Source organism: Arachis stenosperma, chromosome 4 (genome assembly GCF_014773155.1).
Source record: "Arachis stenosperma cultivar V10309 chromosome 4, arast.V10309.gnm1.PFL2, whole genome shotgun sequence".
Lineage (NCBI taxonomy): Eukaryota > Viridiplantae > Streptophyta > Magnoliopsida > Fabales > Fabaceae > Arachis > Arachis stenosperma.
Window position 1 is genome coordinate 57,889,407 of NC_080380.1, and position 14,142 is coordinate 57,903,548.

The following is a 14,142-nucleotide window of genomic DNA, read 5'->3' on the forward strand; positions in this document are numbered from 1 at the left end:
AATATGCTGCTGTGGCATTATGACTACCAACTTGAGTTTTGTGAATTCAAAAGCAAAAAAAGGCATCATGATCATAAACAAACAAGGAATTAAAGAAGAACTTGGCATGTGCATACAAGTATTGGAAGGCTAGTATGTTTGATTGTTGCTCAATTGCATTAGATTTGATTTAATTGAAGTTTTCATCTAGGACATTTTGTGAAATCTTTTGAAATCATGAAAACCTTGAGAAAAAAAAGAGGCAAAGAAAAGAAAAAGGGAAAGAATGAGAAAGTTGAAGGCTCTGAGTACCAATGACAATTCCATTGTTAAGTACTTGTGGTGTTTATGTATCAAGTAAAATGCTTGAAAACAAAACACTTAGAAGTCAAGGCTAGGCTCAAGTGCAAAAGCACTCCCTCAAAGCTCAAGGTTCTGAGCATCAATGATTAGAGAGTCAAGAAAAGAAAAGAAAAAATGAGCCTAATGAAGTCCTCTAATTAAATGCTTGTGGTGCTTATGTATCAAGTGGTAATACTTGAAAACAAAGCATTTAGAATCGTAGCTTTGTTATTAACTCATGGGGCAAAGCACCCAAAAGGAGAAGCTAATAAGAAAAATCAAAAGCTTATTTCAAGGAAGAATTATAAGAAAAAGATTTCATAAAGTCAGCTAGATAGAAGCATCAATCATTTACATTTCTTTTGTGATTGTAGCATGCATAGAAAACTAGCTTGCCATGAACATTAACTTGCTATTCTTCTAACCTTGGATTGTCAATCTCTATTGCATGATTCTTTTCTTGCTTGAGGACAAGCAAGGTTTAAGTTTGGTGTTGTGATGCATTCGCATATTTGCCATTTTAACTAGTCAGTTTAGTTAGTTTTAGCTTAGGTTCATCCACTTTCTTTGAAATAAATGAGCAATTTTGTGAGTTTTCCTCCATGCATCCATGAACCAAGAATTAAGTGAAATTTGGCATAATTCATGCAAATAAATCAAGGAGTTTATATACAAGTTGATGTGAATGATTCCCTTGAAAATTATTGCATAAGATGGCAAAACTTTGAGGAAAGTTCTTTGGTTTATGTTAGGTGATGAAGCAAGAAGACAATGGAGCAAGAAAATATTGGAGAAAGGAAGAACAAGCAAGTTGGCAACTTGGAAATCAAGTTGGCAACTTGCTAGTGTGTGTCCAGCAGAGTTGGCAGCTTGACCTCCCCCTCTTCAAGGATGAATATCTTGAACCACAAGGATCCAATTGGCATGATTCCAATTGCGTTGAGAAGCTGACATCAAGAGCTTTCCAACGATATATAATAGTCCATAATGTGGCGAGGAATGGAAGCTCAAATCAGAGGGAAACTCAAGCCCCAAGAGCAAGAAAATGAAGCATTGCAAGTTGCCAACTTGAGCAGCAAGTTGGCAACGCCAGGCAGCCCTGGAGAAGCAAAGTTGGCGTTGCCAACTCTAGAACCACGTTGCCAACGCCACAACACAAGCAAGTTTGGCAGCCTTGGGAGCAAAGTTGGCGTTGCCAACTCTAGGAGCACGTTGCCAACGCCACACACACAAGCTTGGCCCTGGAGGAAGAGCTGGCGTTGCCAACTCTAGAACCACATTGCCAACGCCTACCAAAGCAATCTTGGGGAGCTAATTTGGAGCCTCGAGCACGTTGCCAGCCTAGAGATGAGGGGCGTTTTTGAGGACAACGCAGGCTAACAACGCCAAACAATCAAGCTTGGCCCTGGAAGAAAAGGAGCTGGCGTTGCCAACTCAAGATGGGCGTTGCCAACGCCACACAACCAAGCAACAAATGGAGCCCTGGAAGAAAAGGAGCTGGCGTTGCCAACTCAAGATGGGCGTTGCCAACGCCACACAAGAATGCTTGGCTAGGCACCAAGTCTTGGTGCCAACCAAGTTACCAACGCCCATCAGCCTTGCCATGCAAGTTGCCAACGCCAGGAAGGGCACCAATCATGTTGCCAACGCCAATCTTGGCTGCCAGCCAAGTTGCCAACGCCAAGCAAGGCTACCAACCACGTTGCCAACGCTGAAATACAAAGGAGTGTTTGCCAAAAACGCTGGTGAGCTGGACAGCCTGACCTTACCTCCTTCAATGGAGTATATCTTGAGCTACAAAGCTCCAAATGAGGTGATTCCAACGGCATTTGAAAGTAGACATCCAGAGCTTTCCAACCATATATCATAGTATGGGATTGGCATTCATTTGAAGCTTCAAAAGTTGGCGTCATTTAGAGCTTCAGAATCTGAGCACGTTGGCAACGCTGGAAACAAGGGCGTGTTTACCAAAAACGTGTGCGATTTTGGCAGCCTGACCATGTCCACTTCAATGGAAGATATCTTGAGCTACAGAGATCCAAATTGAGTGCTTCCAGTTGCGTTGGAAAGCTAACATTCAGAGCTTTCCAACCATATATGATAGTCTATGGTGGAGCACAAAATTGAAGCCAAACCAGAGTCATCTTTAGGCCCTAAAAACAAGAACATGAAGTGAAATTCAAGAAGGCTAGAGATTAGCCTAGGAGTGTGGCACGAGCACGTTGCCAACGTGCTAGATAGGGGGCGTGTTTTGCAACAACGCCAGCCCCAAGTCCTTGCCTTGGGAGAGTAAGGCACGGGCACGTTGCCAACTTGGGGTTGAGGGTGCGTTATTCACAACAACTTGGCAACAACTTGGCAGCTTGACCTTACCTTCTTTGAGGAACCATAACTTGAGCTAGGAAAGTCCAATTGAGGTGATTCCAGTGGCATTAGAAAATAGACATCAAGAGCTTTCCAATGATGTATAATAGTCCATATTGAAGCTGAAGGTTGACACTCAAATTCTGGGCTACATTTAGCATGAAAGTAAGGCCAAGAAGAGGAAAAGCAAGTTGTTGGCAATAACTTGGGCTAGCAACGCCCAAGTCTCATACTTCATGCCCAGGAAATTGTCCTGCACGTTGCCAACGTGCATTTGGCCTGGAGTTAGTGCCAATAACGCCCTCAATGGGCCAGAAGCATGAGGAATGAACTCTTCCTCTCCAAGTCTAGCAACACTTCCAATTGAGCCACGAATTCAACAATGAGAAAGCCCACATTGCTAACCCAAATTGAAGATCTCTGAAGAGTTTTAGGAGTAGTATAAATAGAAGAGATTGATGTACTTGTAGGGAACTTTTTACACTTTTACTTTACTTTTTGACACTTAGACATTTTTACACTTTTTAGCACTTGTATTTGAGAACTCTTTTGGTACTTCCGAGAGGAGACCCAGAGAGCTAATTTTGGTTCATCTTGGAACTTCTCTTCTTCATTTTTCTTAATCTTTAAGCATTTCATTCTTCTTCTTCTTCTTCTTTTACATTTAGTTTAATTTTGATTTATGGCAATTGTTGTTGAAATTGGAGCTATGACTCACTAAACCCCACATTCATTAGGGGGATGAGCTCTGCTTGTTGAAATGAGTTGGTGAATTCATCTTTTCCTCCTCAATTTTAGTGGTTGATCTAAAGAGGGAACTCTTGCTCTTCATAGATTCAACCACCATCGAGAGAGGGGTTAATCTACATGAATTATGTGGTGAATTTGAGGAATGAGCCACATAATTCAGTTTAGAGTTCATCCTTTCATGATTCCTTCAATCAATATACCTTGGTTAGTATGTGAGATGTAACTCTCCTTGGTTGAGATTATAGGAATTGTGTGGCTGGATTAGAAAGGAGCTTCATCTCTTCTCATGAACAAATAGATCACGAGAGTGGCATTTGGTTATGTTGAGAGAGATTGAATCACCAAGAGATTGGGATTCAATCACCCACTTGCCATGGATCTATACCCATGATTGAGAAGGATTTGACTAACATCAATTCATGAAAACTTGCATCTCTGATCCCTAATGATCTTCTCTACCATCAATTCTTATTTCTATTGCCTCTAGTTGTTTAATTTCCCACAACCCAATTCCCTTTTACATTCGGTCATTTTATTCTTCTTGTCATCTACATTTTGTTCCTTTAATTCATGCTATTTACTCTTATGTTCTTTAAATTTCTGCAACCTTTAATTCCTTGCAATTTATCTTTGATGTCATTTAAGTTTCTTGCAATTTAAGTTTCCGTTATTTACTTTCATTTAATTTTTCTTTTCTAGTTCTTTACATTTTGTGTCATTTACATTCTTGCAATTATGTTCAAAAATCAAAATGCTCATGAAATCAAAACTATGTTTGCTTGACTAAATTTACCATTAACTAAAGTTGCTTAATCTACCAATCTCTGTGGGATCGACCTCACTCTTTGTGAGTCTTATTACTTGATACGACCCGGTATACTTGCCGGTTGTACGTGAAATCTAAATTTTACGTATCAAGTTTTTGGCGCCGTTGCCGGGGATTGGAAAGATTGACAATGATTAAGTGAAAGGTGGTTTAGATTAAGCATTTTTTTTAGTATTTTTGTTAAGCCCACTAACTGTTTGATACTTTGTTTCACTAACTCCAATTCCACTCTAGTTTTAGAATATTTCACTTGTGATTTTGGTTTTGTTTGTGTATGTCAGGAGCTAATAGACATAATATTGAGGACGAGAGAACCCGCCGAAGGATAAGGAGAGCAGAAAGAGGAAAGTTCATAGTTGGTGAAGAAGGGTCAGAGGAATCAGAGGGAGAAGATCAAGTCATGGAGGATGAGATGCACAATCCTGGAGGGGTCAACAACAATGATGGACCACCTAGAAGGGTGCTATCTTCATATACTATCCCTGATCCAAGACATTGTGGAAGCAGTATTGCTACACCAAATGTTCAGGCCAATAACTTTGAGTTGAAACCTCAGCTCATCACTTTGGTACAGAACAATTGCTCTTATGGAGGGGGACCTCTTGAAGACCCAAATCAACGTCTATCTGTTTTTCTGAGGATATGCAATACAGTGAAGACAAATGGAGTGCATCCAGATGTCTACAAGTTGTTGCTATTTCCATTCTCTTTGAGGGACAAAGCCACTCAATGGCTAGAGTCATTCCCCAAGGAAAGCCTCAATGATTGGAATGAAGTGATGAGAAGATTTCTGGCAAAGTTCTACCCACCTCAAAAGATCATCAAGTTGAAGACAGAGGTTCAGACTTTTAGGCAAATGGATGGGGAGTCATTATATGAAGCCTGGGAAAGGTATAAGGCATTAATGAGAAGATGCCCACCTGACATGTTTAGTGATTGGGTCAAACTCCAAAACTTCTATGAAGGCCTAAATCCAGAAGCAAGGAAGGGACTAGATTACTCATCAGGAGGATCACTCAACATGATGAAAACTGCGGAGGAGGCTCAAGACCTCATTGAGATTGTGGCAAACAATCAATATTATTACTCATCAGAGAGGCAGCATAATCCACCCCCAAAGAAAGGTGTAATGGAGCTTGAAGGTGTTGATGCTATCTTGGCACAAAACAAGTTAATGCACCAACAAATCCAACAACAAATGGAGATGATAACAAAGAGAATGGATGGTATGCAACTTGCATCAGTGAACACAACAAATCAACCATCACTTGAATGGGGCCAAGGTGAAGGGACCACGGTTGAACAACCACAAGAACAAGTTCAATACATGCAGAATACTTCAAATTCTCAGGAGGAATTCCATGGGGATACATACAATTCATCATGGAGAAATCATCCCAATCTAAAGTGGGGTGAAAACCATTGGCAAAAGAACAGCAACCACAACCACAACCGTAACACAAATAACCAAAATCACCATGCCACCAACACTAACCAATATAGAAAAACACAAAACACATATCAACACCCTCACAATAACTCACAAACTCACCAAAATAACTTCCCTGCACCAACATCCAACACACAGAATTACCACATTAATCCACCCAACAACTTCCAACAACAATCACCCCCCATCATACCCCCAATTGACCATCATGAGACTAGAATTGCGAATATTGAAGCAACCTTGCAAGCACTTGCTCAAACCACTCAAGCCTTAGCTAAGGGACACAAGGAACATGAGGTCATCATGAAGAATATTGAGAGACAAGTGGGACAATTGGCCAAACAAGCCGAGAGACCAACCAATGTTCTCCCAAGTGACACAATACCCAACCCAAGAGACACAGAAAAAGCCATAAAATGGGAGGAGTGTAAGGCAATCACCCTGAGAAGTGGGAAGAAAGTGGAGACAGAAGCCATTACTCAGGAAGAGCGCATCAAAGAAGGCTTAAAAGAAGAGGTGAAGGAACAAAAGCAGGAGCAAGAAACCTATACACAAAGTGATAAATTAGCTAAGAAGGAGGCAGTGAAAGCATACCAACCAATGCTCCCATACCCTCAGAGGTTTAAAGAAGAGAACAAAGAGAAGCAATATTCCAAATTCTTGGAAATATTCAAGACACTACACATCAACATCCCCTTCATTGAAGCACTTGAACAGATGCCTCTATATGCTAAGTTCATGAAGGAATTGCTAACAAAGAAAAGATCCTTGAAAGAGGGACAAACGGTTGTGATGACCAGGGAGTGTAGTGCCATCATCCAGAAAAAGTTGCCAAAGAAGATGAAAGACCCAGGGAGCTTTCACATCCCCTGCACAATAGGCAACATGATGATTGAGGGAGCATTTTGTGATCTTGGTGCAAGCATAAATCTGATGCCTCTGTCTTTGATGAGGAAGCTTCAGATTCATGAATTGAAGCCTACAAAGATAGCCCTTCAAATGGCGGATAAATCTATTCAGCAAGCACTCGGGGTTGTAGAGAATGTATTAGTAAAGGTGGACAAATTTTTCCTCCCAGTTGACTTTGTCATCCTAGACATAGAGGAAGATGACAACACTCCCATTATTCTAGGGAGGCCCTTTTTAGCCACTGCCAGGGCATTGATAGATGTCGAAAAAGGAGAATTAATGCTAAGGGTGCATGATGAGCATATAGTGTTCCATGTCTTCAAGAATTTGCAAGACTCCACCCAAGAGGAAGAGTGTATGAAGATTGATTCCATAGATCCAAACTTGAAAGAGGCACCTGATGAGGCACTTCCAAGCTCATGCTGGAAAGAAAATGAAGAGGTGGAGGTGCTGCAACAAGCTCAAAGAATAGAGGAGAAGCTGCAATCAAAGTCAGCATTTAAGATTCATAGCAAGGACAGTCCAAAAATTGAGATCCCAAAACCTGAACTATCTCCTGGAAAAGAAGAGAGTCCCAAGAAGAAAATGCCAAGAGGATGGAGAAACAAGAAAATCCCCACTGAAGACTTCTCACCAGGGGATAAAGTGATGCCAACTTACCAACCAATAGAGACATCTCCACACTTTTCTGGATACTACACAGTGAACAAAATCCTCTCACTTGAACATGTGGAAATCATCAAGAATGATACTGGAAGGAAGCTCACGGTGAGAGGGGAAGGATTAAGGCACTATGATCATCATCCGCCCTAAAGAGGGACAACCGTCAAGCTAATGACGATAAAAAAGCGCTTGTTGGGAGGCAACCCAACCAAAGGTAGTCTTCTTTTCTTAGTTAATTCAATAAAAGAGTTAAGTATATTTATCTGCATTGCAAGGAGCTAAGTTTGGTGTTACACACCAACAGAATTCAAAGGTGAATGTGAGGTGCTAAGTTTGGTGTTCCACCAAAAAGTTTCATTAAAGACACATTTTAACCCTTTGCATGATTAGTCACTAGCTCCAAACAATCAGAAAAATTACTTAACAATTGCTACTTTTAATTTAGATTTTATTTCCTTAATTGTTATCTTTAATTTGCTTACTTGAAACACATGTGCTACTAATGTTTCATTGTGTAAGACATTCATGATCTATCTTAGCCCCATAGCCACGGTTCTAATTGTTGCTTGAGGACAAGCAATCATTCTAAGTTTGGTGTGGGAAGGGAAAGAAAAGGAGGAAAAGGACAACAATAGAGAAGATAAATTACAAGGTTGTAAAGTTTTTTTTTTCTCTCATTTGTTTCCAGCACTTTAAATTGCATGATTGTCTTATTACCTTCTCTGTATACATGTGAGATATGAATGGGCATAGTTTGATTTCTAAATTGCAATATGCTGCTGTGGCATTATGACTACCAACTTGAGTTTTGTGAATTCAAAAGCAAAAAAAGGCATCATGATCATAAACAAACAAGGAATTAAAGAAGAACTTGGCATGTGCATACAAGTATTGGAAGGCTAGTATGTTTGATTGTTGCTCAATTGCATTAGATTTGATTTAATTGAAGTTTTCATCTAGGACATTTTGTGAAATCTTTTGAAATCATGAAAACCTTGAGAAAAAAAAGAGGCAAAGAAAAGAAAAAGGGAAAGAATGAGAAAGTTGAAGGCTCTGAGTACCAATGACAATTCCATTGTTAAGTACTTGTGGTGTTTATGTATCAAGTAAAATGCTTGAAAACAAAACACTTAGAAGTCAAGGCTAGGCTCAAGTGCAAAAGCACTCCCTCAAAGCTCAAGGTTCTGAGCATCAATGATTAGAGAGTCAAGAAAAGAAAAGAAAAAATGAGCCTAATGAAGTCCTCTAATTAAATGCTTGTGGTGCTTATGTATCAAGTGGTAATACTTGAAAACAAAGCATTTAGAATCGTAGCTTTGTTATTAACTCATGGGGCAAAGCACCCAAAAGGAGAAGCTAATAAGAAAAATCAAAAGCTTATTTCAAGGAAGAATTATAAGAAAAAGATTTCATAAAGTCAGCTAGATAGAAGCATCAATCATTTACATTTCTTTTGTGATTGTAGCATGCATAGAAAACTAGCTTGCCATGAACATTAACTTGCTATTCTTCTAACCTTGGATTGTCAATCTCTATTGCATGATTCTTTTCTTGCTTGAGGACAAGCAAGGTTTAAGTTTGGTGTTGTGATGCATTCGCATATTTGCCATTTTAACTAGTCAGTTTAGTTAGTTTTAGCTTAGGTTCATCCACTTTCTTTGAAATAAATGAGCAATTTTGTGAGTTTTCCTCCATGCATCCATGAACCAAGAATTAAGTGAAATTTGGCATAATTCATGCAAATAAATCAAGGAGTTTATATACAAGTTGATGTGAATGATTCCCTTGAAAATTATTGCATAAGATGGCAAAACTTTGAGGAAAGTTCTTTGGTTTATGTTAGGTGATGAAGCAAGAAGACAATGGAGCAAGAAAATATTGGAGAAAGGAAGAACAAGCAAGTTGGCAACTTGGAAATCAAGTTGGCAACTTGCTAGTGTGTGTCCAGCAGAGTTGGCAGCTTGACCTCCCCCTCTTCAAGGATGAATATCTTGAACCACAAGGATCCAATTGGCATGATTCCAATTGCGTTGAGAAGCTGACATCAAGAGCTTTCCAACGATATATAATAGTCCATAATGTGGCGAGGAATGGAAGCTCAAATCAGAGGGAAACTCAAGCCCCAAGAGCAAGAAAATGAAGCATTGCAAGTTGCCAACTTGAGCAGCAAGTTGGCAACGCCAGGCAGCCCTGGAGAAGCAAAGTTGGCGTTGCCAACTCTAGAACCACGTTGCCAACGCCACAACACAAGCAAGTTTGGCAGCCTTGGGAGCAAAGTTGGCGTTGCCAACTCTAGGAGCACGTTGCCAACGCCACACACACAAGCTTGGCCCTGGAGGAAGAGCTGGCGTTGCCAACTCTAGAACCACATTGCCAACGCCTACCAAAGCAATCTTGGGGAGCTAATTTGGAGCCTCGAGCACGTTGCCAGCCTAGAGATGAGGGGCGTTTTGAGGACAACGCAGGCTAACAACGCCAAACAATCAAGCTTGGCCCTGGAAGAAAAGGAGCTGGCGTTGCCAACTCAAGATGGGCGTTGCCAACGCCACACAACCAAGCAACAAATGGAGCCCTGGAAGAAAAGGAGCTGGCGTTGCCAACTCAAGATGGGCGTTGCCAACGCCACACAAGAATGCTTGGCTAGGCACCAAGTCTTGGTGCCAACCAAGTTACCAACGCCCATCAGCCTTGCCATGCAAGTTGCCAACGCCAGGAAGGGCACCAATCATGTTGCCAACGCCAATCTTGGCTGCCAGCCAAGTTGCCAACGCCAAGCAAGGCTACCAACCACGTTGCCAACGCTGAAATACAAAGGAGTGTTTGCCAAAAACGCTGGTGAGCTGGACAGCCTGACCTTACCTCCTTCAATGGAGTATATCTTGAGCTACAAAGCTCCAAATGAGGTGATTCCAACGGCATTTGAAAGTAGACATCCAGAGCTTTCCAACCATATATCATAGTATGGGATTGGCATTCATTTGAAGCTTCAAAAGTTGGCTTCATTTAGAGCTTCAGAATCTGAGCACGTTGGCAACGCTGGAAACAAGGGCGTGTTTACCAAAAACGTGTGCGATTTTGGCAGCCTGACCATGTCCACTTCAATGGAAGATATCTTGAGCTACAGAGATCCAAATTGAGTGCTTCCAGTTGCGTTGGAAAGCTAACATTCAGAGCTTTCCAACCATATATGATAGTCTATGGTGGAGCACAAAATTGAAGCCAAACCAGAGTCATCTTTAGGCCCTAAAAACAAGAACATGAAGTGAAATTCAAGAAGGCTAGAGATTAGCCTAGGAGTGTGGCACGAGCACGTTGCCAACGTGCTAGATAGGGGGCGTGTTTTGCAACAACGCCAGCCCCAAGTCCTTGCCTTGGGAGAGTAAGGCACGGGCACGTTGCCAACTTGGGGTTGAGGGTGCGTTATTCACAACAACTTGGCAACAACTTGGCAGCTTGACCTTACCTTCTTTGAGGAACCATAACTTGAGCTAGGAAAGTCCAATTGAGGTGATTCCAGTGGCATTAGAAAATAGACATCAAGAGCTTTCCAATGATGTATAATAGTCCATATTGAAGCTGAAGGTTGACACTCAAATTCTGGGCTACATTTAGCATGAAAGTAAGGCCAAGAAGAGGAAAAGCAAGTTGTTGGCAATAACTTGGGCTAGCAACGCCCAAGTCTCATACTTCATGCCCAGGAAATTGTCCTGCACGTTGCCAACGTGCATTTGGCCTGGAGTTAGTGCCAATAACGCCCTCAATGGGCCAGAAGCATGAGGAATGAACTCTTCCTCTCCAAGTCTAGCAACACTTCCAATTGAGCCACGAATTCAACAATGAGAAAGCCCACATTGCTAACCCAAATTGAAGATCTCTGAAGAGTTTTAGGAGTAGTATAAATAGAAGAGATTGATGTACTTGTAGGGAACTTTTTACACTTTTACTTTACTTTTTGACACTTAGACATTTTTACACTTTTTAGCACTTGTATTTGAGAACTCTTTTGGTACTTCCGAGAGGAGACCCAGAGAGCTAATTTTGGTTCATCTTGGAACTTCTCTTCTTCATTTTTCTTAATCTTTAAGCATTTCATTCTTCTTCTTCTTCTTCTTTTACATTTAGTTTAATTTTGATTTATGGCAATTGTTGTTGAAATTGGAGCTATGACTCACTAAACCCCACATTCATTAGGGGGATGAGCTCTGCTTGTTGAAATGAGTTGGTGAATTCATCTTTTCCTCCTCAATTTTAGTGGTTGATCTAAAGAGGGAACTCTTGCTCTTCATAGATTCAACCACCATCGAGAGAGGGGTTAATCTACATGAATTATGTGGTGAATTTGAGGAATGAGCCACATAATTCAGTTTAGAGTTCATCTTTTCATGATTCCTTCAATCAATATACCTTGGTTAGTATGTGAGATGTAACTCTCCTTGCTTGAGATTATAGGAATTGTGTGGCTGGATTAGAAAGGAGCTTCATCTCTTCTCATGAACAAATAGATCACGAGAGTGGCATTTGGTTATGTTGAGAGAGATTGAATCACCAAGAGATTGGGATTCAATCACCCACTTGCCATGGATCTATACCCATGATTGAGAAGGATTTGACTAACATCAATTCATGAAAACTTGCATCTCTGATCCCTAATGATCTTCTCTACCATCAATTCTTATTTCTATTGCCTCTAGTTGTTTAATTTCCCACAACCCAATTCCCTTTTACATTCGGTCATTTTATTCTTCTTGTCATCTACATTTTGTTCCTTTAATTCATGCTATTTACTCTTATGTTCTTTAAATTTCTGCAACCTTTAATTCCTTGCAATTTATCTTTGATGTCATTTAAGTTTCTTGCAATTTAAGTTTCCGTTATTTACTTTCATTTAATTTTTCTTTTCTAGTTCTTTACATTTTGTGTCATTTACATTCTTGCAATTATGTTCAAAAATCAAAATGCTCATGAAATCAAAACTATGTTTGCTTGACTAAATTTACCATTAACTAAAGTTGCTTAATCTACCAATCTCTGTGGGATCGACCTCACTCTTTGTGAGTCTTATTACTTGATACGACCCGGTATACTTGCCGGTTATACGTGAAATCTCATTTTTACGTATCAGGTGTTCAATGGGTATGAATTCATCTACTCCCATCTTTACCCCAGCCTCTTTACAGAGCAAGGAGATCAAGCTTGGATAAGCCAGTTTGGCTTCAGTGGAATTCTTATTTGCAATTGTGTAGATCTCACAAGCAATCACATGATGCACCTCCACTTCTTTTCCAAGCATAATGCAATGAATCATCACTGCTCTCTTGATAGTAACCTCAGAACGGTTGCTAGTGGGCAATATGGAACGCCCAATAAAGTCTAGCCAACCTCTTGCAATTGGTTTGAGGTCTCCCCTCTTGAGTTGGTTTGGGACACCCTTAGAATTGGTTATCCACTTAGTTCCAGGGAGGCATATGTCCTCTAGAACTTGATCCAACCCTTTGTCTGCTCTCACCATTCTCCTATTAAAGGAGTCAGGATCATCTTGCAGTTGAGGCAACTTGAAGATTTCTCTTATTTTGTCCAGATGGAAGTACATAACTTTCCCTCTGACCATGGTTCTGTAGGTATGGTAAGCAGTTCCAGTCATTCTCTGCTTATCTGTTAGCCACAGATTTGAGTAGAATTCCTGAACCATATTCCTTCCAACCTTTATTTCAGGATTGGTTAGAACTTCCCATCCTCTGTTTCGAATTTGCTCTTGGATCCCCGAATATTCATCTTCTTTCAGATCAAATTTTACTTCCGGGATCACTGACCTCAGACCCATTATTTTGTGATAATGGTCTTCATGTTCTTTGGTTAAGAACTTCTCTTGATTCCAAAGATTCTTTGGATTATTCTATTTCTTTCCTCTTAAATTGGTTTGTTTTCCCTTAGGAGCCATGATATTGATGAATCTTGGCTTTAGTGATCACGGAAAAGCACACCAAACTTAGAGGTTTGCTTGTCCTCAAGCAAAAGAAAGGAAGGAGAAGAGAGAGGAGAAGAGCAAATTCGAATGGTGTGGGGGAATGGTGAGGCCGAACGTGTTCTTATAAGGGGGAGGAGAGATTTCGAAAAAAAAAAAAATTTGAAAGAAGATTTGAGAAGATATGGAAAGAATTTGAGAGAAGGGTGAGTTTTTGAACAAGATTTGGGATTGATTTGAGAGATTTGAAGAATGATTTTAGATTTTTGAAAATTTGAGATTGAATGATGAAGGGTTGAGATGTATTTTTGTAGAAAAGTATGGGTAAGAAAAGGAAAGTTTGAAAAAATTTGATTTGAAAACAAAATTGTGGTCCCCCCACCTTTCTGGTGTTAAACGCCCAGAATGGCACCCATTCTGGCGTTTAACGCCCATTTGTTGCCCCTTTTGGGCGTTTAACGCCCAGCCAGGTGCCCTGGCTGGCGTTAAACGCCAGAATTCCTTTATCACTGGGCGTTTTGCGAAACGCCCAGGATGCTGCACACCTGGCGTTAAACGCCCAGAATGGTGCCCATTCTGGCGTTTAACGCCCAAAATGACACCATTCCTGGCGTTAAACGCCCAGAATGGTACCCATTCTGGCGTTTAACGCCCAAAATGCCCCTTACTGGCGTTTTTTCGCCAGCAAGCTCTTTTTCTCTGCTTTTTGAGCTGAATCCTTCTGTAACTCTGTGAATTCCTTCATTTTTGGTACTTGCCTCTGTAAGAACAAATCATATAACCTCCTAATGACTGGGTTGCCTCCCAGCAAGCGCTTCTTTACTGTCTTTAGCTGGACCTTCACTGAGAATCACTCAAGTCTCAGTTTTGAGCATTCCTGCTCAAAATTGCTTTCAA